At 37.4% G+C, this 26352-nt stretch overlaps 1 long non-coding RNA gene across 1 annotated transcript in view; it reads left to right on the top strand.

Annotated features, from left to right (window-relative positions):
• The first annotated feature begins 7598 nt into the window (after window positions 1–7598).
• Window positions 7599–26352, top strand: part of LOC141501421 (uncharacterized) — a 38136-nt gene continuing 19382 nt past the window's right edge. The window contains exon 1 of the long non-coding RNA XR_012472233.1: window positions 7599–14596. This is a non-coding gene — a long non-coding RNA (uncharacterized LOC141501421). The remainder of the gene's footprint in view (window positions 14597–26352) is intronic.

The following is a 26352-nucleotide window of genomic DNA, read 5'->3' as shown; positions in this document are numbered from 1 at the left end:
TTTTATTTGCCTGTAAGATACTTAAGGGCAAGATATGTCTTTTTTTTTTTCCAAAGTCAATCAAGGTCTACTACAATACTCTATATTCCTTGAGTCCAATCAATGAAGACAGGACCAGGACTTGTGATTTCAATAGTATAAAAAATTCAGAAAAAAAAAACAGGGAATGTTTGTATCTTCTCTGCAAATTTATCTGAGAAGGTCTAAGTATTGTCCTGGATGCCAGGGACGGTATCTGTCCATGGAAGGATTTGCATCTTAACCCCCCAAAATCTGGGCAATTCATAAATGACTAGCTTCAGCAGGTAATCAAGTTGCCTAGTCTTAGAGTAATAATTGCCTTTATCCTTACTGAAAGAAGTGGGCTTGTGTACTGAGAATTTAGTACATTTCCTAAACATCACTGAGAACAAACAAACAAAGGCTGCCAGGTAAACCATAAATAGACTCTTTATGCATGTAACATTTTTAGTATACCTAAAAATTAATGTGTTCTTTCCTGAAAGGGAATGAGAAACTAGAGATCAAAGGAAACAGTCAAGGAAGCCCAGCAAAAAAGCCCAGTTCAAACAGCCAAGGAGTCTAGGCAGCTTCTTGTAAAAGAGTGGATGCTGACAATCTGTCACCAGGATTTGATTTGCAATTTACACCTTTGGGATGAGAGTGGGTGAGGTAGAGAATAATATTCCTATCCTGTTAACCTTTTTTATTGATAATTCTCGTTCTGGTTCATGGTTTTGTCTTTCCTTTTGCAGGGATTTAGATTTGTCTGCTGGTACTAAAAGTAGTGTAGCCTGATAATGAATCACTAAAAAGAAAGCTGCTCTAATTATATCCAAATTGTGCAAAACAATTTTACTTATGATTGTCCCTGATTAGGTGTGGGCTGCTGAGCTCCCTGTAGGGGATTGCAGATTACCACAGAATAGCATGGTGCCCATTGACTGTCACGAGGGTGGGAGGGCTTAAAATAAAATAAAACCTTGGGAGGTTTTTTTTTAAAGTAGTTATTGTTTTGTTATAGTTTAAAGTTTTATCTCAAAGTTGCTGTCATTAACAAAATGAAATGGTCATTGTTTAGTTAACTATGTATATCAAGTCATATCATGTTCAAGTTTACATTTTCACCCAAGGAGACTGAAGAAGACAAATGTAATAGATACTCAGCAAATTTTTGATTAAATGAATATGTCAATGAATGAATGAAAGTGATGCTTTCATCTCCTTGTCTAGCACACTTGACTCATCAGAGATCCAACTGTAAGAAACTAATGCTGTATATAGATCCCTAGTAAGTTCACTATATTCACTTTAAAGAACATTAGGAGAAGTCTAATTGCATTAATATATGTTAGCTTAATTTAGTGACAATGACATTCTTGTTGTCTGCAAATGGTAGAGGCATTTTAGAGATTCAGGAGAAGAGACTTTGGCACAAACTGGGTTGGAGTAACAAAAATCTGACCTACCTACCTCTATTCTATATGTTCCTACTCTTCTACCACCAAGATCATATCACCAATCTGAATGGAAGAAAGACATCTGGAGCGTCTTTTCTCTAATATATTCAATCACAAAATTCAGTTTGCAGAATTATAGATTTAAAGGAAAAAGAGACCCTAGAAGCCATTTTGTCCACCAACTCTTATTTTATATATGCATAAACTGAGGTTAAGTAATGTCCAAGATCACACACATATTAAGTGGCAGATCTGGGATTTGAAACCACATTCTCAGACTCAATGAAGATCTTTTTTACATGGTGTCAGTTTTGTCCATGAAATTTGCAATGATAGTCACACATTTTGCACCTGCCACCTTTCCCCTCTTACCATCCTTAAAACTTTTGTACTTCCCAGCAATTATAGAAGAGAACATACACATCTGTCTTTAGCAGATTTGCTAAAAGTTTGAGTTCAAATTCTTAAAAATATCCAAAGCAATGGCAATAGAGCTTCAAGGTATAGAAACTTCACTTCCAGAAGTTTCTTTCCTCATTGGGTTTCTTTTTTAATTCAATTAAAAAAACTCTTATTAAGCAACAACATATTATTATAACCACATACTTTCTTTGGGAGACTTGGCATATACATGATTGTTTATATTCATGCTTGGAAAAATAATATGTTTTTTGTAGGACTGGTTACCTTTGAACTGGTAAACTGTAGCTGGAAGTTGGAGGTTGAAGTTCTAGATACTAGAAATCATAAAATGTTAGTAATCTGAAATTGGAGGGGACCTCAGGGATCATGCAATTCAATCTTTCTCCATGCCTGAAGTCCTAAAAAAACATCCCAAGAAAGCAGGTATGTTCCAGTGATAGGAAGCATAGTTATCCAAAAAGTTTCTATTTTATTTCTGGACAACTCTCCTTATGAATCATTACTTTTATTGGCATAATTTAAATGCACAATCACATTAACTGGATGAAAGTCACAAAGAGAGATTGTGGAATACAAATTTCTTTACTAGATATTCTAGCTGTTAACTATTTTGTTATCTTGGTGTTGTTAACATATTCAAGACTCTGAGAGTCTAAAGAAAAAGGGAGGAGTAATGGTACTAGCAATGATGGTAAGTGGTATTGGTAGTGGATATAGTGGTAGTAGCAGTGGCAATGGTGATGGTGGAAATGGTGGTGATGGTAGTAGTAGTGGTGGTGGTGGTGGTGGTGGTGATGGTAGTGGTAATAGAAATGGCAGTAGTAGTAGTAGTAGTAGTAGTAGTAGTACTAGCAACTGCAATTATAATAATAGTATTAGGAGTATTAACAACAAGAAGTAACTAGTTTTATATATTGTTTTAAGATTAACATAGTGCTTTACATTTCTTAACTCATTTATTTGATACTTAGAAGAATTCTTATGAGGTGGTTGCTATTGTTATGCTCATTCTAGACATGAGGAAATTGAGACTGAAAATTATGACTTTTCTAAGCTGACACAGATTTGAACTGAGATTTTCCTACCTTCAGTCCCATACTCTGTCTCTGTGGTGCACAACAATTTGTATTTATCTGTATTCACTGTACATTTTTATATAAACATATAGACACACACACACACACACACACACACACACACACACACATATATATACATATACTTGTTTTGTCTGTTTGAACATAAACTCCTTGCAAGTAAAGATTTGTATCCCTTATATTTATTATATACAATAAATATTATATTTTGCTATATTATAGCATATATATTATACCATATATCATATGATTATACTTATTCCTTATACTTATAATCCCTAACACCTAGCATGATAAGTGCCTAATAAATGTTTTCTGATTAATCCATGCACAAATGCATTGGTTAAAGTCACTGAAGTCAGAAAACCATTCATCCCCATTGACACTTTCCCTCTTTCCCTCTACCACCATCACCCACCCCTCCTTCACCAATACTCAAATTATCAAAAATTATCACTCAATGCAGATCCAGTGATCTTTATAAACCAACTCTTCAGAGTATTATTCCTCCCTCCCCAGTGAGTTCAGTGTCTAGCTCTTGCTTGTCTTTCCTTCCTGACTCTTGCCCTGATACTTGGGAGACTTTGACATACACACAGATATTTCATTACATATACTGAATTTCCAGTTTCTAAATCTACTCAGATTTTGAGACTTATTCTTCTACTTTACCTTCAAGCTAAGGCCTTTGATCTTGTCATTACCTACAAATGTTTTAGTTCCACTTTTGTGAATTATGAAATTCTATTATCTGATCATAATGTCTTATTATTCCATTTTCCCCATGATTCATGATCCTTAATCCTGTTCTTCATCTTCGTTATACTGTCAAATCCCTCCATCTCCTATATTTTCCCTATATTTTCACCCCAATTACTACTATACTCTTTCTTTCAAATCTCTGTCCATTAGTAAACCAATTCAACTTTATACTTTCCTCTATTCTTGAGTTCTCTACCTCTTTTTCTATACCATGCCTTGGCAGAGTCAATCTTGGCTGACTCTCACCATCTGCCTCTCTTATTCCTATTCACTTGTTCCTGAATGGAGTTGTAATAAGTCACTGAACCTTAGTGACTTGGATTCAGTAACAGATTTATGACATCTACATTCAACTAAGACTCAAGCTTCCCTCCACTCTAATTTTATCCTCCACATTAACTAAAGGATGTCTGTGACTATGAACACTCGCTTCCCAGTGATTCCCAATAAGTCCAGAAACAAACTTCAAATCCTTCAGTTGTTGTTTTAAAGTCTCTATAATATTATTCCATTATTATTTTCCAGGATTCTCACACTTGAACCCCACTCCACACTATGATATTGTTATACTGATCTATTTGCTATTCTTCAAATATTACATTTTATATTTCACAAACCTTGCACTGATTCCCATACGTGGAATGCTCCTGCATCTCCAACTTATAGAGAGAATCTCTGACTTCCTTCAAGATGCAGCTCAGACTATTTTCTACAGAAAAACTTTCCTGATCTCCTTCTTCAGCTCCCCTCTACCTGAACTGTCCCATTTACCTCTAAGGTTGCCTTCCATCTCTTCTATATAATCTCTTCTATATATATCTCGTATGTGTTAAATTATTTACATGCTTTCTTTCTCAAGGAAATGGAATCCCTGTGTTCCTTTTTTTTGTATCTTTGCATCCAGAGTGCTTAACATAGAACTTGGAAGAAAGTAAGAGCTTAACAAATGTTTCCTGATTGATTGATTGGGTGTGACATGCTCAGATTCCTGTTTTAGGAGTATGACCTTGTCAGCTATTTGGAGGATGGACTGGAATGAGGAGACAGACAGCAGAGGCAAGGAGACCAATCAGCACAGCAATAATTCAGGTAAGAGGTGATAAGAATTCAACAAAAAGGTTACCTGTGTAAGTAGAGAGGTTCAAGAGATGTTATAGAGGTAGAAGAGAAATTGCACAGCTGATTTGGTATGCACATGAGGGAAAATAGAAAATCAAGAACGAAACTGAGCTTAGGAACTTGGGTGCCAGGAAAATTAGTTGTACCCTTGACAGACACAGGAAAATTGGGCAGAGGAGTGGGTTGGGGCAGGGGTGGGGGAGATAGAGGAGAATAGAGATTAAAACAAATTTACAAATCCTCCCAAATGTCAGCAGTGAAAACCTATGTGTTTTGTTTTGTTTTGTTTTGTTTTGTTTTGTTTTGTTTTGTTTTGTTTGGGGTATGGGAGAGCTATTTCAACAGCAAGAAACAGGAGTTAAAGCTATTCACTCTTCTTGTACCAAAGGTTTTTAAATTTTTAATTAAAATTTTTAATCAACAGCAACCTACATTCTAAATATTTTCTTTTGTTCTTCAAAGTTTCCTGATGGCACTTTGGTTAGATTCTTTTGGTAGAAGAGAGAGAATTAATTTTATTTTTAAAAACCACTGTTCATCATGAGACAAATCTAGAACTTCTAAACACCAGGACTGACTCTCAAAATTTCTATGCTGGTATGACTTCATTCTTCTCAGCACCTATTGTTAATCTGATTAGTTAGTTGGACAATCTATTTCTTCTTCATTATTCTTGTTATATGTAATCCAACCATCATTTCCCTTCCCCCTCCAAAAACAAAAAAAACTTTAAAAAACATTGCTACAAACTTTCTGCCTCAAATATTTCCCCACTCAGCTCTTGCTGACTCCAGGCTTTTTAGCCACTCTCCTCTTACTGTCAAATAATCAAATTTCAACTGTAATAAGGGTCAGAGATGGGATTTGAATCTATCTCACTTGCCATTGCATGATGAGAGCCTTTGCAAACTTCTGGATTTTGCCTGTTGCTACTATTGCTACTAATGTTAAGAAATGGGGACTCAGTATGACTGGACTCAATCAGAAAGATTTATCTTCATGAGTTCAAATTCTGCCTCAGAAAATTACTACCTGTCTGACCTTGGGCTTATCCCTATTTGTCTCAGTTTCCTCATCTGTAATTAGCTGGCAAATAGCAAACCACTCTAATATCATTGCCAAGAAAACCCCCAAATGGGGTCATGAAGAGTCTAACACAACTGAAACCATTGGGCAACAACTATATGACTAGCTCAACATAGTATACTGAGAGGAATTTAATAAGTGTATTTTCCTAATGGCGAACTATAGTCTATTTAAAATCTTTAAGTTTATAGAAAGTGAAACAGTAACAATATGTCTTCAGGTAAAATGGATATATTGGTGCTAAACAAGAATTTCTAATAGCTGCTTTATAGAGAAAAAGAAATCAGGAATTCTCAACTTTCTTTCAGATTTGAGATATGCCTTCAGGAAAACTGGAAAGACAAACTTTACCCAGAGACTATTATTTCTCTGCAAGGAAATTATATCTTCTCTGAGTGATCCTACAATAGTTAGAGATTTAAATATGGAAGCCCTAAGAATGAAGAGATAGGCAGGGTCTAAGAGAAAATCAGACCAGTCACTTACACACTGGCAATCAGAAAAAAGACAGGTCAATCCACAAATGTTTATCATATTTAAATCTAATCTGTCTTTGTGTTTGTTTCCTTCTGCAGCAGGTAGTTATTTATCTTACTTCTTCCCCTTGTTAAAAATCTTAATTAAAATGTTTCCATAGTCATTCAATTTCCTCAGAGAAAAGCAGAGTGTAAATGTGTGATGTCTATAGCATAAGGGATGCCTAGGTTGCTTTCTGGCTCAGTACTAAGTGCTGTATAAATCCCATGCCATATGAAACTGAAGACAACAATTATAATAAACAAATTGAGTGACACTGAAATGTTACACCTATTTCCATTGGGCATTCATGTACAATGACTTGAGGAGATAGTTTACATGAGGTCTTAGTTGGTTTATGTTTAAAAATTCCATATGTGCTCTCCCTAATTTTTTTTTGTTGCTCAAGTAAAACTAAATGTGTAAACTGATTCTTTTTCCACATATATGTGGAGGAAAAGAACTGTCAAAATTTTAGATTGATTCCAAAGGAAAATCAATCTGATATTAAAAATAAAAGAGCAAAATAAAACAAATTCTTGGGCAGAGGTTTTTACCCTGAGGATTCATGAATTCATGAACATTATTTCTTTTGTCCTTTGTTAACTATATCTTAATATAATTGGTTTTCTTTGTATCATATATGTAAATGCTTTTATATGTAGTATAAATGCTTATATATATATATATATATATATATATATATATATATATATATATATATATATATATATATATATATATACACTGATTTTTGAATTTAATTTTAAACATCTAAAAAAATTCTGAAGAGTGCCTAGACACTAAACTGTCAATGAGGGGCCATCTCTCTATCTCTCTCTCTCTCTCTCTCTCTCTCTCTCTCTCTCTCTCTCTCTCTCTCTCTCTCACACACACACACACACACACACACACACACACACACACACAAACATGGATTTTATTATTGGCATCACTTAATTGTCATTTTTTTCTATCAATTTTTGTACTGTTACACAATGGGTAATAGCACAGTGAGTCAGTGAGAAGCCAAGTGTGGTAACATTCCTAGAATTCTCGTACCAAGTTGGGAGTTGCTGTTTACATAGAAGTCTTCCAGAATTCTGTGGCCAGTGTGGCAGTTGATAACCTATATAGGGCAGAGGGGATTGTGGGGATGAGGTTAGAACAGTTTCTTAACCTTAGTACCACTCAATTCTCTTTTCATTTGAAGAAGTTGAGTCCTAAGGAAATTTTCCTCAAGGGATGATAGGTATGAAAAATCTTCTAAAAAATAGGTTTCTGGACAGAAATTAGTTGAGAATTGAAATGAGAATCTGAGGGGAAAGGAGTGGTCTATTGCTGGTCAAATGAAGAACTTATACATGATGGAGTTCAGTGAAGCAAGAGTTGAGAAGAATTCTGGAGTGAAAGAAGCAGTTAACTGAAAATTTTAGAGATGTCAGCAGTTAGAACTTGCAACATCTGGGTTAAGAACTGAACTTTATAAAAAAAAAACCCACTAATAAGAGACAATTGATATGCTGCTTTCTTTGCCAAGAAGATCATCAACCCAAGCCACCTCTGGTAGATGAAGACTTGAGGGGTTGACAGCTCTCAAAGTAACACCTTGTCTCATCAAAGGACAGGAGGACAGTTGAGAAATTGGACAGCTAAGCTCCCTTCCTTAAAAGAAAAAGGCTTATTGACCACAATACCCCAGTGCCTGCTACCACTAAAACATGACTAAAATAACTTGTGAGAAAGCTGAAACTGTGCCATTCAAAATGAATGTTGTGCAGTATATTAGGGAATGCTGAAAATATCTTGGGATGACAACCAGTTGGAGCAGAAGAGAACAATCCTACCCAAATACAACAAAGCAACAATTGGCTGAGGATCACAGAGAACAATATCTTTCTAAGCATAGGTCTAACTGGGTGGTTCAATGACAATAGAAACTTAATCTGCAAATTTTGCTTCAAGAAAGGAATGAATTACCTTTGAATGGACTCATCTTGGTCAGAAGAATTCCTTGCATGTGCATCTCTTCACACAGGCACTCTGACCACAGATGATCTCCATTCTTTTGAAGGTCCATTCTTCTCAAGGAGGATACAAGTATGTTTGTCTGAATTTAAGGTTATCATGTATTATTTTTTACATTGCTGTTTAATTTAAATATCTTTTTCATTTATGAGCTGTGTATCATATGCCTGGATGGTTAATACAAAATATAAGAATGATAAATGATGATGCTAGATGCAAGGATTCTAGTCAGTGGTATTCTGGTAAATGTTGAACAATCAGCTCTCTAGGGGGAAAAAGAGAAATGTACCTGTGACACACTTTTCTTAAATCATAGACAATCACTGAAATATTAAATCAAGCCCTTATTTGTTGAGGAGCTGGTTTGAGCTGCCATACTAAACAATTTAAACCTGGGAATAGTTAACTGTAAGACCAGAGTAAGAGTGTTCCATCCAACAGGTAGGTATCTTGGGTTCCAGATATTTTGTTTGTCAGTCTTATCCAAATCGTAACTCATGAGCTCCCACCAAAGCATTTTTTAGTCAGATATATGGTTCTATCCTTTCTACATTCCTTCCTAAAACTGCATTCTGGAAATAACTAATCTTTCTAGACCTCTCTGTAGTAATTAAAACACACAATCTCTCCTCCTTAAATTTCTAGACCAAGTAATAATAGATAGGGACTGTCATATCTATATTCCTAGATACCAAACTACCTACCCTTAATGCAGATGGAGATCACATCAGTTTTTTGATTACCATAAAATACTGATCCAAGGAGACATTATCCTATTGTATCATCATCAGCTTTTTTTGCCACCCTCTCCTTTTGTCAGCTAGAATACCAGGGCAATACTGGCAGCCTACACTCTCCTAATGCCTCCCCTCAACAGAGCAAGCTATAGAACCAAGAGTACAGCAATAGATGCATGTAAAAATGACATGTCTTTTCAAGTACATCAGATATAGGATATCTTGTAGAATCTTTTCACACAGGTACTCTGACCACAGATGGTCTCCATTTTTTTGAAGGTCCATTCTTTTCAAGGAGGATACAGGTATGTTTGTTTGAATTTAAAGTTATCACATTATTTTTTTACATTGTTGTTTAATTATCTTTTTCAGTTATGATCTTCTTATTATGAGTATGTTGAGACCCACACTTCCTGCTTTGGCCTCGTTTTCAGTCATGATCTCCCTAACATTTTCATAATACACTCTTATCAGTTAAAAAAAATTAGTTTATGCCCTGAATATTTTATGTATTTACTTGTAATTCCATGCACCACTGTTCTAATACTGTCACAAAATAAAAATTAAAAGAACAAGATGAATAAGAAATGGAAAACTAAGTGATCAGACTGGCATTTTAGAAATTCAGATGGCAGATATATAGAGGATAATTTATGGATCATTTATAGACCATCTGCTATGTGCTAGTTACTGTGCTGAGTGCTTTACAAATATTTCAAGTGCAGGGCAGCTAGGTGGTGAAGTGGATAAAGCACCGGCCTTGGAGTCAGGAATACCTGGGTTCAAATCTGGTCTCAGACACTTAATAATTACCTAGCTGTGTGGCCTTGGGGCAAGCCACTTTACCCCATTTGCCTTGCAAAAACCTAAAAAAACAAAAATTATTTGGGGGGCGGCTAGGTGGCACAGTGGATAGAGCATTGGCCCTGGAGTCAGGAGTACCTGAGTTCAAATCCAGCCTCGACACATAATAATTGCGTAGCTGTGTGGCCTTGGGCAAGCCACTTAACCCCCATTGCCTTGCAAAAACTAAAAAAACAAACCAAAAACAAATATTTCAAGTGACCCTCATAAGCACCCTTGAAGGTAGATGGTATTATACTTATTTTAGAGATGAGGAAACTGAAGCAAAAAAGGTTAAATGACTTGCCCAAGGTCACATATGTGTGAGGTCAGATTTGAACTTGGGTCTTGCCTAATTGCAGGCCCAGATGGCGATTTACTGTAGCTCAGATCTGCCCCCATAGATGAATTGAAATACCAGGCATAAGGCCTATACATGAACTAGGGTAATGAAAAGATGACATTGATTTGAGGGATGTTTTGGAGGTAGAAGTAGTAAGATTTGACAACTGATCAGTTTTGTGAAGAGTTGAAAATAAGATAATGGTTTTGAGCCAGAGTATTAGAAAGATGGTAGAGGCCTTGACAGAAATGGGGAAATTCAAAGTGGGGTGAGGGTAGATATTAAATTGAGATATGCATGCAAGTTACCACCCATCTCATCCACTGCAACTTGCTCTGGCCCAGAAACTCAGACCCCTTCAAAGAGGGTCAGCTACAATCAAAGTATTTGAGAGTTTGCACATGATATGTATAATAGACCCTCAAATAAGTTCTCCAGAGTTTCACATCATTGACTATTGTGTGCACTGGAAGTTGGGGGGTAGGGTGGGGATGCACATTTTGAAGATGACATGGTTTAGAGATCCCTGAAAATCCCTGTAAAGTCCAGTAGCCCAAAGTCAGTTGAAATACAGACTGCTTCAGCAAGTTATATTTATAGAGCTAGAACTTTAGGATTGCAAGGTACTTTCCCTACAATACCCCAAGTGAAGGAGTTAATGAAAGTATTTTCATGTAAAAATGAAGAAATTGAATTTCAAAAAATGTGACTTAACTAGTGTCAAAGCTGGGGCTCAAATGTAGGCTTGGGATCCCAAGATTTCTTGTGTTATATCATATTTCAACCTGCTCCCCTCCCCACCAGACCCAAAAAGTTCTACCCTGAAGTAAAAGCTCTGCCTTCCCCAATATGACATATGCATGGAGAAAACTGTCACCCAGGACCAAGACCAAGTCTCATAGGTCTCAGGAAAACAGGGAAAATTTACACAAAAATGCCAGCAGGGAAAAACCACAACTCAGCCCCCTGAATAACTTAATACTCTGCTATTCTGCTGAGATATAACACCTCTAGCAGGCCAATGAGAGTAACTTAACCAAATTTATTCACAAATACCTTATCTGACTTCCCCACCCACCTCCCCAACCTTTATAGTGTCTGTCTCTCTGTCTCTGTCTCTCTCTGTCTCTCTCTCTCTTTGTCTCTCTCTCTCTCATCCCTCTGTCTTTGTCTCATTTCTCTCTTTCTTTCTCTCTTTTCCTCCCTCCCTCCCTCCCCTTGGCACCCTGAATGGGAAGGTGAGACAAAGTGACTAAGGCTTCTTTGCATGGCACTGCCAGTCACAAATCCTATCTGTTCTCTCTGCTTTCAGTATTTAGAGAGGAATCACTGCTCTTTGGTCTTCTCATCTTTCCTTGCTTGTTTTGTTGCAGGCTTTCTGTAGCTTCCTCTCCTAAAAGTGCAACCCTTATTGCAGTAAATACATAATGGGTAAGGACTTCAGAGAGGTCTGCCTCCTCCACCCTTCGTCTCGTCCACAGAGAACCAGAAATTCCATATACTTTTTATTTTTATTTTTTAAACATTCTTAAATGTGGCTAGCTCCTGGGAGGGAACAAATAGACCACAGGAATAATAAATTCAGGTCACCCAAATATTGTTTGAACTTTTAAACATTTTTTAAAAATTATTTTTAGGGCAGAATTTAGTCTGGGTCTCCTCTTGCCCTTCAGGATATCAGCAACATTCTGAGGCCATATGGTATTTAGAAATGGTTTCAGCAAATTGCTCCAACCTACCACCTTCTGGTAATTGCTCCATAGCTACACTTTGAAGCACTTTTGACTTTTTAGAGCAAGCTTGGAAGATTAAGGGCACTGGGGCAAAATTACATTAGGGCCAAGAAAATACAACCTAGTGCTAGCTAGGGAATAAACAAAGTGGGTTTTTCCAACATAGTTTCTGTGAAGGTGACTTTGTGACAATGTTTTCTTGAGAAAGGGCTAAGCCAAGTGAATGTTGAGTGGACTAGGTTTTTCCCTGGGGCAATGAGTACACAAAATTCAGACCATTATTCAGTAGTTCAAAAGGATTGGTTAATTAGAGATGATTTTCTACTCTTTACATTGTTGGTTATTTCTGAAATAAAATGCTTGAGTAAATAGGTTTTAAAGGAAGGAAAAGATCTAAAAATTACTCTTTAGTAGGTAGTGATTTGTATGGGCAGAGGGAGGAAGAAGAGGGAAAAGTGCAAACTGATCCATTTTCCCACATGTTGAGTTTTAGCACAAGTAGGAGGATAAAATAACCCTGAGGAGAAAAGGAATTGGGTGGCCCTAAAAGAGAACTATGTAAGGTTTCCAACTAATCTAAAAATAGAAATTCTTAGTCACTGTTCATACATCACTGACACATCCTGCCTCTTCTTTAATGCAGAAAGAAGTGGAGTCAAAAGGGAGAGATGGCCAAAATCCTCAAGAATGAACATCTGTACACACAGGATGACTATGGTGGTATATAGACAGGGGCAAAATGGATAAGAACAGTGTCCAGATGGTTCCTGATACCATATCCACTGATCTTGAAAGGAAACCCTCATATAACTTTGAAAGCCTTCTTTAGAGTAGAATCAAGTTATCCTCAGATCTCTGGTCTCCCAAGAATATTGGAGAAGATAGACAATCCTAAGGTGGCCAGGATGGCATTCCCAACATGTCTTAAGAGTTGGTCCAAGTCTCAAAGTTTTTTCTGAAACTAATTCCATTACTCAGGAATAAGAGTGACTTGGTAACAAATAAGAACCCTCCAGCCCCAACCCAGCTCAGCATTTTATCTTTTGCGGATTTCTTTTCTATATTCCCTCTCTACATTGGCTTTTAATCCCTTACCTGCCTTACTGCCTCTGTTCCTTTCCCTTTAAGCTCTCAGCCCTCTCCTACCTTCATTTCTTTTGTTTTCTGACTTCCGCTTCCATCCTTTGCTCCATAGATACCTTCCTCTTTCCTCAGGGCCTCCTCCCAGCTTTCTCATCCTGTCTCCTCATCTCTGCCCCCTACTCCACCTCTCCTCCCACCCACTGTCAAATCCCCCAGAGTGTCTCACTCCCTCCAGTGCCCGCAAAGGTACCCCCTATCTCAGCTGGGTTGGGGAAGCCCTAGAGGTCCATGTGGACATGACACTAGGGGAATCGTAGGCACTTGGTGGTTGTTGACTTGAATTCAACTGATTTCGTATGATTTATATTCTACAAACATTTATCAAGCACATACTATGTGCAAAACACTGTGCTGGGGATATGAGAGAGATAAGAAAACAAGCCCTACCCTCAACTGGCTTCTTGTCTTGAAGGGGCCCTGCGCACCTGTCGGGAGCCCGGCATGGCCGCAGCTCCCCTTTCCGCGTTTCTAGTGCCGCCTTGACGCTTATCTCGTCCACCAAGCAAGTTTCAAGGCCCTGTGCTAGTTATTGGGACGGAAGGAAGGCTCTCGGGGGCTCGACAGGAGCTGGAAAGATGTGTTTCTTCCCTGCCCCCAAAAGACTGGCAGATGGGGGGGCTTGGGCCCGGACTCTGACGTGGGGCAGAGGTGAATGGAATTCAGTAGCCCTACTCAAGCTAGGGACAAGGCCTGGGAGGCCTTCTGTTGCGTCTTAAACTGAACAAAGCTTCTGGGCTTAGAGAAAGCAGCACACTATGAGACAATATTGGCCGCAGAGCTGAAAATGTGTTGACTGGCCCTGACGCATTTAGCCCAGGTGGTTTAACTCTAAAAGAGAGATGACACTTCCCTGGGTGGAGTTTCAGTGGATGACATCTATGGAGGCGGAGTGGTGGCCCAGGCCAGGAGCTTCCAAGCCTCGACAGGAGCAGATGTGGGGCAGAGGAGCCAGCCTGGCCAGGCTGGCCTGGCCGGGCTCAGCCTCCCAGAGGAGCTTGGAGAGCGGAGCTGAAAAGCACCCCAGAATTTCACTGCAGAGCTTGGGGGGAGGCCACTCCATCCACCGCCTCACCCGAACAGTTTTCCCACTGACTGACTTGACAAGGAGGCCTGGACTCCTCCCCCACCAATGCATGAATTTGTGGGATGTTTTAATTTCTCTATGTGGGACTGAGAAGGATACTATTGCTTCCTAACAATTGGAGCTCTCCAATAACTTCCTAACAACGCTATCCAAAACTGAACTACTCCTCTTTGTCTGAAGGCAGCACATCAACCTTGGAGGAGATGTTCATAGAAAAGTCAGGTATGTCGTAGAAGGGATTCTTGTTCAGGCATGGGCTGGACTAGATGACCTCTGAGGTACCTTCCGCCTCCGAGATTCTGCAATTCTGCTTGACTTTGCCCTGTTATTTACTTTTCTATTCTATCTCAATTAAAAGCTCTGCTACTCGATGTTGCCTGATTTGTTCATCTGTTATCTCCTGCTTGGCGACTTTGTGGTATGCTCTAGATTGCTATACCTGAATACATTACTAGGGAGATTTGCAGAGTGGGCCAAATATGGATTGGTATCGATTATTAGAATTTCACTGGGAAGTGATCATTTGCTTGGAGAGTCCCTTACCTTCCACCACTCTTATCACCTATCCTTACCTCTTATGAGTGGGGGAAAAGCTAACCCTTAGAAAATCTTTCTCCTTGCCCATGTCATCTCTCACCCCACCCCCAAGTCTCCTTTATCCTTATTGAAGAACAGATTTGACCATTGCTTCCCTCCAACCAAAATTCTAATGGCATCTCTGGACTATTTTAATCAGGTTTTCCTGCTTAGGGAGAGAGCCTTTAGCTCCTACTTAATCTCTCAGTGGTGGGCTGGTGAAGACCAGCCGTTTTAACAGCCAGCTTTCTGGGAGATAAATGAATTCACAATATCCTTTTAAGCTTTATCCATCATTTAGGTCTTGATGTTTGTCCTTCATTCTTGAGCACATGAATTGGACTTGAGTGAGGGGATACTGTTCTAAGTCACCACCTTTCCTTTCTCTTCCAGAGCCATGTGGGTCCAGTAGCCAGATATGAATTAGAATGGTTAGAGGGCCTTGGATATAAGGCAGTCAAGCTTGCAGTCAACCTTTAAGTGACTTGCCCAAGGTCACACATCTAGTGCCAATTGTTTGAGGTCAGATTTGAACTGGGCTGGTGCTCTATCCACTTTACAACTTAAATAATGCAATAAAACCAATTTGTAGTATTTGTCAGTTAATGCTCCCTTAATACAATTGAGTCCTACTTAAAGATATGTATAGTATCATATATATCTAAGCCTTTTTACATAAATGAAAGGAAGATGGAATTGCCACTTAAGAACTCCCAGAAACTCCAGTCTGTAGACCCCTTGTATTAGAGAAGGGTGGAATTTGATATCCCCAGGATTCTGAATCCAACAATATTCAGAAGGATTCAAGTAGCTTTCTGCTTTACCTAGTTCCACCCTGCCACTGTATAACTGCTTGATTTGGCCAGCAGGGCAGCTAGATGAAATGAATAGAATGCTAACCTAGAGTCTGGAAGACTTGAGTTCAAATATGGCCTTAAAACACTTTGTGACCAAGCAAGCCACATTTGCCTCAGTTCATCTGTAAAATGAGCTGAAGACAGAAATGGCAAATTAGTAATACTCTTTGCCCAAAAAACCACAAAGTAGGGTCATAAAGAGTTGATCAGGACAGGACTTTAGTTGGAAAAAACTAAAGAAGTAATGCCAAATACTTTACATCCTTTTATACAAACTGTTTACTATCTTTGTTAAATTTCATATAGAAAACTTAGCAATTAATGCCTATTTGTGAGGCTTTTTTTTTGTTCTGGTAAACTAGAAAGAGGTTGTGGTTCGTGTTTCATGACTGTTCCCTTAATAGTTTGAAGAAAAAAATTGGTCAGAACTAAAAGTATGTCTTTTCAAGATTCTAGGATAAAGTCCCCTGTATGCAGGCTTTTGTCATTGTATCACTTCACAATTCAGCAGGTAGTTATCTACCTGTATAAAATGGTGCAGCTAGGTGGTGCAGTGGACCTAAGTTCAAATCTGGTCTCAGACTTTTGCCGTGCGACCTTGGACAAGTCACTAAAACCCTGATTGTCTCATATCCAGGGCTATCTTCAGTTATCCTAATACATATTTGGCCACTGAACCCAGATGACTCCAAAGGAAAAAGTGAGTCTGGAGACTTGGCACAGACCCCCTCAAATCCAATTCACGTGGTGTCATGGCATCACCTCCAGATGTCATAGTCCTTGAGAACAAAAGATAAACATCTGCTTGTGTAAAATATTAGAAGTTTCTTCTGAAAGAAATTTCAAGGACTTATATTCTAGACCAGTATACATTTTAACTATTGATTCGAAATATTGTGTATCTTATAAGTAGGCAAAATTAAGAATTAGTGTAGAGGTGAGTCTGTTCCTCACTGAGATTCAATTGTTACTGTTAAGACTTTTCTTCCTGATAGGGATAACATAGTAATTATCAGTTATTAGTACCTTAACTGGATTGATTTTTATAACACCTAAGTCACCCAGCAAGACTCTAAGGGAATACTACTCAGAAACAATTACAACTTAAAGGAGAAAAGCACAATTCTAGATAATGGAACACTAAGTGGATTTCTAAGCAGAGGGTTGCAGTGTTGAAACTGAACAGTTAAATTAGGGAACAGACTAAAGTTCACCTAGAACCTGGTCAGTGATTAAAAAAAGTTATTTAGCCTCACTGCTATTGTTTTACATATTGGAAAATGGGGGAGGTTGTGTTAGATGATCTTTTGGATCATTTTCACTTCTAAAAGATTGTCTAGAAATAGCAAAGGATTGAACTAGCCTGCTCTTGGAGTTTTAAGAATGAGTACTTTGGGTCCATGGTAATTGGTCCCAGATAGAAAGGCCTAGACATTACATCTAAGGAGGGATATTTCATCTAAGGTTGGCCTCTGTGTCAAAAGTTGGCCAGCCCCAGCATATAATGTTCAATGCCCTGACAAGAGTTACATGTGGTACTCTTTTCATTTTTTTGTCTGCTGTTCCTTATTACTACCAATTATTTCCTCAATTACAGCAGAAATTTAAATTCTCTTTCCAAATCAATGCATTCTCCTCTAGGATTCCCAGCCAGAGTCCTGTTTTGAAGGAATCCTATTTGCTTCCATGGAAGCAATTTATCTGAATCTTTGCCTTGTGGCCTCAGTGAATGAATTTGGCAAGAGGAGGTTGATTAGAAAAGGGAGAACTTCTGAAAGCACAAGTATCTTGGGAAATCAGCAGTGGTGTGAAAGGAAATACATGAGTTACCCAGCCCAGTCTATCTGGTTTTAATGGAATTTTGTTAAAAGTATATTTGAGTGTATATTTCTTAAAGTTTGCCTCTGTCTGGCAGAGTCTGAAACACATTTCCTTTTCTAAAACTTAGCAAAAGTCCTTGCAAAGATGTGAGAATGCAGTCATTATGTTAAAATGCTTCAGTTGTCATCTTGTGGCCACCTCAGACATTATCAAAGTGAGGATTAAAGACCAGCTCCTTCTGTAGCATAGAAACTAGCATGACTGAGATCAAGGATTCTCTATCCCTAGCAGACAGCTACAGGCATAATCTGTATCATAGAGAGCAAACATCAGAAAATTACAAAGAAGCTAGAAGGGTAGAAAATCTGAAACAGTCAGCTTAGTAATAGTTGTTCCAGCAGCAGTTCATATTTACAGTATATGAAACAGGTATTCATCATGGAAGAGCTACTCATCTGTGCCAGACTGTGAAAGAAAGTTGGCAGATAATGTGCATAGCCATTTGTTCCTTTTCACATTTTCCCTGATGCCTTTCTTCTGGGGTATGTGGATGGAAGGGTGAGTGAGGGCTTTCTCCCATTCAATCTTCCATTCTTCATGAGAATCCAGTAGAGAAGCACATGTGAGATGCATGTGTTTGCCTATGCTTGGTTGATTTGCCTTAGAGCCTAAGAATACAGATCTTGATAAGGCACTCAACTAACCCAAGAGATGACTGTAGTGGAGTCAGTGATGGCAAATCAAAAGTTCCTACAGAAGTACATGACAAAAGCAAATATATGCTTGTCCAAGCAGATCCAATAAAAGAGCTCATGGACATCATTTCTGAAATTTTCCATCCTGTGTATAGGAGATAACATCTTGATTTACTAGATATCATCATTGAATAATCTATCCTCCTAATCAGTTTTGCATAATAAGGAAATTTGAACTAAAATACATATCAACCAAAGAATTTTTTACTATATCTGAATTTTTTGTATTTTTAAAATTTTAGTTTCAATTGACAAAACAAAACCAGTACTTCCATGAACAATAAAATTAAGGATGACTGTGCATGAAGCTGCAAATCCACCAAGCTGTTCCCTCCAAATATACAATAAAGTTAACATACAAATTTCTTTCTTTTCCTTTTACCCTCCTCCTGCCTAGAGATGGCTACATTAGAAACACACACACACACACATATATACTTACACATACTTTGCATGTATATATATGACATATAAACAAATGTTAACAATTCTCTGGATACAGATAACATCTTTCATACATAATCCTTTATTTTTAATTTCTATGATAGTCAAAATACTTAGCTGTTTAAAGTCGTTTTTTTAAAGGGATTTTTTTTGCAAGGCAATGGGGTTAAGTGGCTTGCCCAAGGCCACACAGCTAGGTAATTAAGTGTCTGAGGCCAGATTTGAACTCAGGGACTCCTGACTCCAGGGCCAGTGCTCTATCTACTGTGTCACCTAGCCACCCCCATTTTTTGAATTATAAAGATTTTATTTGGAGTTTTACAATTTTCCCCCTAATCTTACTTCCCTCCCCCCACCCACCACAGAAAGCAATTTGCCAGTCTTTACATTGTTTCCATTGTATACATTGATCCAAATTGAATGTGATGAGAAATCATATCCTTAAGGAAGAACCATAAAGTATAAGAGACAGCAAGATCAGACAATAAGATATCAGTTTTTTTTTTTTTCTAAATTAAAGGTAATAGTCCTTGGTCTTCAAACTCCACAGTTCTTTCTCTGGATATAGATGGTATTCTCCTTCGAAGACAGCCCCAAATTGTCCCTGATTGCTGCACTGATGAAATAAGTCCATCAAGGTTGATCATCACCCCCATGTTGCTGTTAGAGTGTACAACGTTTCTCTGGTTCGGCTCATCTCACTCAGCATCCGTTCATGCAAATCCCTCCAGGCTTCCCTGAATTCCCCTCCCTCCTGGTTTCTAATAAAACAATAGTATTCCATGACATACATATACCACAATTTACTAAGTTATTTCCCAATTGAAGGACATTTACTTGATTTCCAATTCTTTGCCACCACAAACAAAGCTGTCATAAATATTTTTGAACGAGTGATGTTTTTACCCTTTTTTCATCATCTCTTCAGGGTATAGACCCAGTAGTAGCATTGCTGGATCAAAGGGTATGCACATTTTTGTTGCCCTTTGGGCGTAGTTCCAAATTGCTCTCCAGAAAGGTTGGATGAGTTCACAGGTCCATCAATAATGTATTAGTGTCCCAGATTTCCAATAACTCTTCCAACAATAATCATTGTCCTTTCTGATCATGCTGGCAAGTCTGAGAGGTGTGAGGTGGTACCTCAGAGAAACTTTAATTTGCATTTCTCTAAGTAATGATTTAGAACAATTTTTCATATGACTATGGATTGCTTTGATCTCATCTGTAAATTGCCTTTGTATATCCTTTGACCATTTGTCAATTGGGAAATGACTTTTTTTTAAATTTGACTCAGTTCTCTGTATATTTTAGAAAAGAGTACTTTGTCAGAAACATTAGTTGTAAACACTATTTCCCAGTTTACTGCCTTTCTTTTGATCTCGGTTACAGAGGTTTTGTCTGTGCAAAAGCTTCTTAATTTAACATAATTAAAATCATCTAATTTGTTTTTAGTGATGTTCTCCATCTCTTCCTTAGTCATAAACTGCTTCCCTTTCCATAGATCTGACAGGTAAACTACTCCTTGATCTTCTAGTTTGTTTATAATATTGCTTTTTATGTCTAAATCCTGTATCCATTTTGATCTTATCTTGGTATGGGGTGTGAGGTGTTGGTTTAATCTAAGTCAAAGCCACTCTTAAAACAAAATTGCTGTTCCTGGAGAACAATGTTCTTCTGATTCTGTTGTTCACTTCACTCTTCATTTTGTGTGAGTCCATGTGCAACTAAGATTAAGTTCATCATTTCTTATAGTACAGTAGTGCTCCATCATAATTAATACACCACAACTTTTTCAGCCATTCCTCAATCGATTTCCCCAAGTGATTTCCCCATTAATACAATTTTCGGTTTTCTTGCTATCACAAAAAAAAAAGATGCTATCAACAACTTATTCACATTGGAAGTTACAATTACTATTTGTGAATTTACCTCTTATTTTTACTATTTTTTCTCAGTCTTTTTACCTTGTTGCAGTTTTCAGATCTTCTCCCCCTCATCCGCTTACCCACCCTTTTACTTACCCTTCAAAGAATTCCCCCATTTCTTCTTCCCAATCCCCAATTTCAAACCATAACTCCTCTAAAAGTCCTTCTCCCACCCTGACCCCCAGTTTTCTTATGTCTACATGTTCTACACCCTGCCAGATGTATAATTGTTTCCTTTTCAACTCAGATGAGAGTTTAGTTCCCATATAACAACCCTCTACTCACATTGTTTTAGATCTTTCATTTTTGTAATTGCTCAATTTTTTACCTTTTCCTCCCAAATTTTGCTTTAGAATTATCCCATCATACTACAACTCAACCTCAACATTTCAAACTATATTAATGGCACTATTAATATTCCATATATGTATATATAATAGCTAATTTTCTATTTTTAAAAATATTTTATTTTCCCCAAATTACATATATTTTTTAAACATTGAGTTTTTTTTAATATATTAAGTTCCAATTTCTATTCCCTCAATTCTCTTCTGCCTCCCTGAAAAAGTCTTATATAGGTTATAATGAACAAATACTGTAAACATTTCCACATTAGTCATTTTGTGCAAGAAGACATGGAAAAAAAGGAAAGGAAGAAAAGAGAAGAAAAAGGGAAGGAGGAGAAAGGTAGGAATGAAGGAAGGGGAAAAACAGAGAATAAAAGAAAGGGAAAGAAGGAGAGTATATAATGGAACATCTGAAATGCATGTTCTTAATTCAAAAAGTAGTCAGCTTCCCGGAGGAGTTCAAACCATAGTGTGCCACTATCAATGTAGGAGAGTCTACATAGAATCTCAGGGGAGAGAAGTTCATTGGGATGGCAAATGATTCAGATTACAACCTTACTTTTCAGTTCTTTCCAAAAGGAACTTGGACATATTATGACAGCAATATATTTCTGTTTTTAAATCTAGTCTTGTGCTTCTGCAAGTCTATTGTACCTTCTATATGTTCTGTATAGTGAAATAGTCTTAATTGGCATCTAATTTTGAGTGCTTGTTTGGGAACTGGAGGACATGTTATATTTGTGGAAGCTGAGGTGTGAGCATATTTGGAGGTTTCTCAGGGCATAATAATACAAAAAAGAAAATTACCTTTGGGGGTTAGTCAGCACCCTAACATCAAGTAAATTCAGGTGAGATCAATGGTTTTAGTCATAATAAAGTGTTTTCCTCACAACAACCCTTTAGGGTTGGCAATGAATATATTGCCAACATACAGATGAGGTAACTGAGGCTCAGAAAATTTAAATAATTTCCTCACTGTCTGATATTTAATGTATGTCCAGGATTACAATGGCTTTATAGTGTATGAGGGGAGGGCTTCAGGGTGTGAGGGAAAATATTCTTTATGTGTAAGGTATTTTATAAATTTTGAACTTGGGTAACTTCACCTGAGGAGGAGGAGGAGGAGGAGGAGGAGGAAAATGAAAAGAACTTGGGAATCTGAAAGCAGAAAGTTGATAATGCAGCAATTATGCTATTTCCCCCTTTTCAGGTTCATTGTTTCTGTGAGAGGATCTAACGTTCTTCGAATCGCCCAAGCCTATAGTCTATAGGTCATGCTTGATTCTTTTCTCTCTCACCTATCATGAGTTGTCAAGTCTTGTCAGTTCTTCCTCCTTAATATCTCTTGCATCTATTTTTCTCTCTTCTGCGTTAACTCAGGCCTTCATCATTTCTCACGAAGCATCTAGTCTATTCCAGAAACCCCTGGAACTCAAAAATCTTCACACACAAACACACAGAGATAAAATTGTCATATAGAGAGCAATAGGTTTTGTTTTTCCAGAAGTATTTAGTTCACAAAAGAAAAAGTTTAATTTGAATTCAAGGGGTCTACTTATAAAAGAAGTGTTTAGTCATTTTTCAGTTGTGTCTGACTCATTTAGTGTTTTCTTGACAAAGATAACCAGAATGGTTTGCCTTTTCCTTCTCCAGTTCATTTTACAGATGAGGAAACTAAGGCAAAGAGGGTTAAGTAACTTGTCCAGGGTCACATATCTAGTATGTGTCTAAGGCTAGACTAGAACTCAGAAAGATGGATCTTCTTGACTCTAGGCCTGGCACTTTATCCACTAGATCATTTAGCTGTTCCTTCATAAAGAAATTAGTAAATAGGGGTCAGGGAAAAAAATAGAATCTCCAAGAAAGGGGGTAATTGATAAATAATACAAAGATCTCAGTCAACAGAGAAGAGAGGTGGTCCTCTCACTGGATCTCAGTGGTCATGGTTTTCAGCAAGATTGCTGGAGGAAGGGGGTTAATGATTATCCTGTGACTGCCCCCAGATTTAACACCCCAATATTACACTAATACTTCACCTTTTCACCTCACTGGCTTATAGATTTAGAACTAGAAAGAACCCTTTCTAATCCCAAACCTCATCAGAAAGTGAAAAGACTTTCTCAGTTCATACAACAAAAGCTCATGGATGTCAGATTCCAAATTTAGTCTAGACCACATTTACATATTTGTCCTAGCACAAGAATCTATTTGTCTGAATTCACTGAAGTTACTTTAAGCCTCTGTAATGATTAGTGGAAAAACTATTTAAAATACCCAAAACTTCAAAACTATTTCACTGACCATAACAGTTTTCTCTCCCAACCCTATCACTAATATGCTGATATGAGAGGTTTGGCATGTACTGGCTTTGACCATTAGTGGTTCTGTTTGTCAACCTCCACCCAAGCAGAGTATGAATTCCTGATCTGTGTTCCAAAGGTATTTGTGAGAATTCCTACTATGATCTCACACTTTCCCTTCATTTGCTTTAACTCTTGGCCAAACTATTTCCTTCCAAATTCTGTATTTTTAAATTCCCATGATTAAAGTATGTATATCTAATTAGATATTATGATATAGGATAATGACATATTTACATTATTGATTAGAGGAATGCAAATTGTAATATCTCATACCTCTCAGATTGACCAATATGACTAGAAAGGAAAATGGTCAGTATTAGAGGGGATGTGGGAAAACTGGGTCACTAATGCAATGTTGGTGGAGTTGTGAACTGATCCAATTCTGGAGAGCAATTTGGAACTATGCCCAAAGGGTAATGAAACTATGTATGCCCTTTGATACAGCAATACCACTACTAGATCTATCCCACATGTACAAAAATATTCATAGCAGTGCTCTTCATAGTAGCAAAGAATTGGAAATTGAAATATCCATCAATTGTAGAATGGCTAAAGAAATTGGTATATGTATATGATGGAACATTATTGTTCTATAAGAAATCATGAGGGATAGGATTTTAGAAAATCCTGGAAAGACTTGCATGAATTGATGCTGAGTGAAATGAGCAGAACCAGAAGAATATGCACATTAACAGGAACCTCATTATTTAAGGTAATGATCAATCATGATAGACTGTTCATTTCAGCAGTACAATAAACAAGACAATTTTAAGAGGCTTGTGATAGAAAATACCATCCATGGGGCAGGTAGGATGGCACAGTGGAAAGAGCACTGGCCCTGGAGTCAGGAGGATCTGAGTTCAAATCCAACCTCAGACACTTAATAATTACCTAGCTGTGTGACCTTGTGCAAGTTACTTGACCCCATTGCCTTAAATAAATAATTTTTTTTTAAAAAATGGAAATACCATCCATAACCAGAGAAGGAACTGTGGAATTTAAATGAAAACTTAAGTTTATTATCTTCAATTTTTTTAAGTTGTCTTAATGCACTGTCATTTTTTTCCTAATATTTTCCTTTCTTCCATTTGGATCTGATTCTTCTCTCACAACATGATCAATATTTTAGAACCTATATGAGGTTGCTTTCTGTCAGGGAGAGGGGGGCTGGAAGGGAGAAGGGAGAAAAACTGTAAAACTCAAAATCTTGCCCCAAAAATTGAGTAGTAAAAACTACCGATGCATGTAGTTGGAAAAAGAAATAATATATATATATATTTAAAGAATGATAGATTTAGGGACAGAATGCCTAGGTTCCGATCCTGGATCTCTCTACCTGAATGACCTCGGACAACTTGATTAATCAAGTCAAGTCAACAATAATTTCAATGTAGGAATCAAAAAACAAGAAGCTTAAGATTTAATGGGATAGACATACATATAACTGTGTTGAAATATGCTCTATGCAGGGTATTATTAGGGATAATCTGAGAGGAAAGACACTAGCATTAAGGGGAGCAAGGAAAAGTTTATTGCAGAAAGTGGGATTTTAGCTGTGACTTCAAACCAAAGAAGCCAGAACAGTGTAAGTGGACAAGTGCTTCTTGGGGCATCTCCCGCTGACATACAAGACTTTTCACTTGGCTCTCACTGGTAGATCATATAGTTTGGAAATTACAAGTTCTACATAGATCATATTCTTATAGTTCTCCAGCATCATGTAACTCTACAAATTCTGAAAAGAGTGCAACTACATTCATTCTCTTGAAGTCCATCATTAACCTGCACAATGATTGGATTGGGCTAGATGTCACTTGGATTTTCCCCTGCTCTAATCACTGACTCTGTAAGATTTTGATGACCTCCATATTTTCAAATTGTTCATATGGCTCATTAAAACTAAGCACCACACCAGTTGCAATGTTCTACTCCCATATACATACTTCTGCAAAGGTCCATTTTCGTATCACTTTTTCATAGCCAGATGGTATCTTTAGATTACATAGAAATTGGTTTCATTTTTGTTAATATTATCTTCCCCATTTACATTGCTATAATCCTTGTGTATGTTTTTTAGTTCTGTTTAGTATACTGCATCATTTCATGTCTTCCCATGTGTCCCTAAATTCTTCATATTCATCATTTTTTATAATTTCACCAGATTAATAATATTCCATTACATTTATATGTCACAATTCATGTAACCATTTCTCAACTGTATATTATCTGCTTTGCCTCTGGACTTTGCTCCTTTAAAACGTGTCGGTGTAAACACTTTGATTGCTTTCTGGATATGTCTCACATGTAGGACATTTTATAGGTAGGGCCATTTCAGTCACTTTCTTAGTATAATTTCAAATTGTATTCCAGAATAGTTGAACTAATTCCCAATGCCACCACTAATTTATCAGCATGCCCTCAACTTTCAGTAGAAATCTAGGAGGCAGGATCCAAAAGAAACATCTTAGCCCACACCTGAGGCAATATCTGTGGCAATATCTTTCATAAACTCCTGGAGCCTGGATACTCCTTATTATGTGTACTGCATGGGGAAGGAGAGAATAGGCTTATTCATGCTAATATGCATATTTTTATTGCTTTCTTCCACTTTTACCCAACATAAAATAGTAACAGGGTCTGACAAATCAGACAAAAGCTACTGCTGAGTCAGTGGTTTATTCACCCATACTGCATAAATCATTACCTTTAGTGAAAGCAAAAAAAAAAAGAGGGGAAATGAGTATGACATAGAATTACATTGCTCTGAACACTTTTTTTGCTTTGAATTAGTAAGACAAATTTAGAAGAGGATGCTGTCTGGGATACTTCTAGAACACCATACAATTGAGAATAAGTTTTGGCCTTCTTCTGAGACTGATGAATTCCTTGA

This window comes from Macrotis lagotis, chromosome X (genome assembly GCF_037893015.1).
Source record: "Macrotis lagotis isolate mMagLag1 chromosome X, bilby.v1.9.chrom.fasta, whole genome shotgun sequence".
Lineage (NCBI taxonomy): Eukaryota > Metazoa > Chordata > Mammalia > Peramelemorphia > Peramelidae > Macrotis > Macrotis lagotis.
This window is presented reverse-complemented; position numbering and strand designations above follow the sequence as displayed.